Source organism: Prosopis cineraria, unplaced genomic scaffold, assembly GCF_029017545.1.
Source record: "Prosopis cineraria cultivar Desert tree isolate PC_DT_omini unplaced genomic scaffold, ASM2901754v1 PC2, whole genome shotgun sequence".
Classification (NCBI taxonomy): Eukaryota; Viridiplantae; Streptophyta; class Magnoliopsida; order Fabales; family Fabaceae; genus Prosopis; species Prosopis cineraria.
The window spans coordinates 12,052,286-12,054,780 of record NW_026555333.1 but is presented as its reverse complement, the minus strand read 5'-3'; the positions used below and the strand labels follow the sequence as shown (position 1 = coordinate 12,054,780).

The 2,495-nt window shown below is 37.2% G+C and overlaps 1 long non-coding RNA gene across 2 annotated transcripts; it reads left to right on the top strand.

Annotated features, from left to right (window-relative positions):
- Nucleotides 1-2,076, top strand: LOC129303371 (uncharacterized). Of its 2 annotated transcripts, none has more exons than XR_008591462.1 (3): nt 1-213; nt 372-594; nt 1,381-2,076. It is a non-coding gene; the product is annotated as an uncharacterized LOC129303371 (long non-coding RNA). The 2 variants fall into 2 exon arrangements; XR_008591461.1 differs by having other exon boundaries at nt 3-213; nt 888-2,076.
- Nucleotides 2,077-2,495: the final 419 nt, after the last annotated feature.

The following is a 2,495-nucleotide window of genomic DNA, read 5'->3' as shown; positions in this document are numbered from 1 at the left end:
TTATTATTATTATTATTTGACTAATTTTCCCCAGGCAACCCTAGCTCTCTCGAGCGCTGTGGAACAAGCGGTTGGCTTCTTAATCCCCAGTTCGCTCTGTGCCACGGAAGAATTTCTGGTCACATTGCTTTCGAAGGTGCGGCCATGGCTGCCGGCGAGTTGGCTTGCACACACGCGTCCCCGATTCTCCATGATAATGGAATAGCAATTACTGTAAGGCTATATCTTCTTGAAATTTCATGATTTAATCCACATTCTCTTAAAAGTGATGTAGGCGGAGGTCCTCTTTAGAGCCAAGCCAGTCCATAGTCTATGAACTTCAAAGTTAATTATCGTTCCATTTGAATTCTTCTCTGTGTAACGACGGGCAGGCGGAGAAGATTAATAATTAATAATTTAGTTAAGGCGGCGAATGTGTCCGTGGAATCGTACTGGCCGAGCCTATTTGCGACACTCGCGGAGAAGAAGAACGTTGAGGATCTCATTTTGAATGCTGGTTCAGGCGGCTCTTCTGCTGTAGCTGTCACTGCTTCTGCTGCCGGTGCCGCCGCTGGAGGTGATGCCGCTGCAGCCCCCACCGCCGAGGAGAAGAAGGTAATATTTTTGTTTGAAAATTCAAACCAAAGACATTTGTAATTTCAAAATTTACAAATTTAAGATAATCCCCCCCGGCGGAATATTATGCGTATTTATAGATGGCATACGACTAAATTAATGCATGGGAGACTATTTATTGTGCATGATTGTGGGCACTCTATTTACATGTAGAGGACTCTGTGCAATCAAATCCATTGAAACACCTGCGTTCTTGATCTTTGTTTATCATCTGCCATGCTTATTTGATGAATGAAGAAATTAAAATAGAAACATGATTTTTCTACTAATAGGGCCTAAATAAAGTGTCTCTCTCTATCTGAGATAGAAGAGGGGAAGAAAATCCCCAAGGACTGAAGTAAGGTTCAGCATTACCCTGGGTAGCTTTGTCTTCTTTAGTTCAGTACCTTTTAAATTGAGAATCATGCCCTTCCAATGGATGATTCTGATACTAGCAGAGGTTAATACATGGCTAATTCAACCATGGAGTCAAAAGACAGGAGACATGACTACCCAGGGATCACGTCCATAAAGAAGCTGAAAATCTAATATGTTCACAGGGTAGTCCTACCCTACCATCAAGTATGATTATGGAAATGCTTACATCACCAGTTTGCCAGTAAAATGCCATAGCTTGCGGTATTGAGTATATTGATGTATTTTTACCCTGTAATCATGTTAATCAGATATTTGAACCCCTTTCTCGTTAATTATTCGCACTCCTCACTGAGGTTGTTGTGTTACTTAGGAGCTTGTGTTTCCTGATTTCCTTGTTTCCTGTAACAGATGATTGCCCCTTCTTTTTCAGCGACCGTAGCTTGCAATGCTCCCTGTTGGTCTACATGATGGACTTTAGGGCCTGTTTGCTTGTTAAAAAGAATGAAATGTAATGAATTAAAAAAAAAAAAGATAAAAGTATGATAATCAATCAAGATATGGAGAAAATATAAGTTAACCATGTTTATAAAGGGAGAAGAATAATTTAGTTTATGAAATTGATGGCCATGATTTCTGATATTTGTGGTGGATGCCATGATTTCTACATTTGGTATGCAATATTGAGTTTTATATCATAATGGATTGGATAATTTAGTTCATTTTTTGTTCTTTCTTTCTTTCTTTTTTTTTTTTAATTTCATCCCATTAATCAAACAGCTCATTTGTTTAGTTGCTTGTCCGTACAAGATTGATTTGCATTGTGTCTGAAAAAGTGATTCTGAAACTGTATCTGCGGGAAGAAGCAAAGGAAGAGAGCGATGATGACATGGGGTTCGGCTTATTTGACTAGGTCTTCCCTTCAGTTCATGCTCTTTGCTCGTCAGCCAATCTAGGACCTATTGTTATTTGTCTCGTGACCAATTGAAAGATTTTTATTTCATTTTCATTTTTCATTTTTTCAATTTCCATTCGAGAGAACTTAGCAATCAGTTGAGCATTAGCCCAGTGCCTTATCAATCAAAAGTTTGCCGTTTAATTTCTCAACTTACTGATTTTAGCAATATACATTGTTTTTGGTTGCAAGGGGGAAAAAAGAAACAGAAAGCAAGCTAACGATTTTTTTCGTTATACATTGAAGCTATGTTTGTTATACGGGCAAAAATGTTTTCTAAACAAAAAGGTGAGGCATGCATCTAAAAGGAAAATAAGATAGATGTACATTTCTTTCTTTAAAAAAATACTTTATATGCCAGACATTTTACAAAGTATACAAGTTACTACCTATTATGTCAAACTAGGAAGACAGAATTGAAATCACATCTAGAATGAGGAAGAACAAAACATATAACAACGTGCCAGCACATTGGGCCGTGGAGTGTAGCATTTTAGAAATTAATAATTTAAAATAATTTAATAATTTTAAAAAAAATATTGTATCCTACTTGACTTCATGTTATGAAATT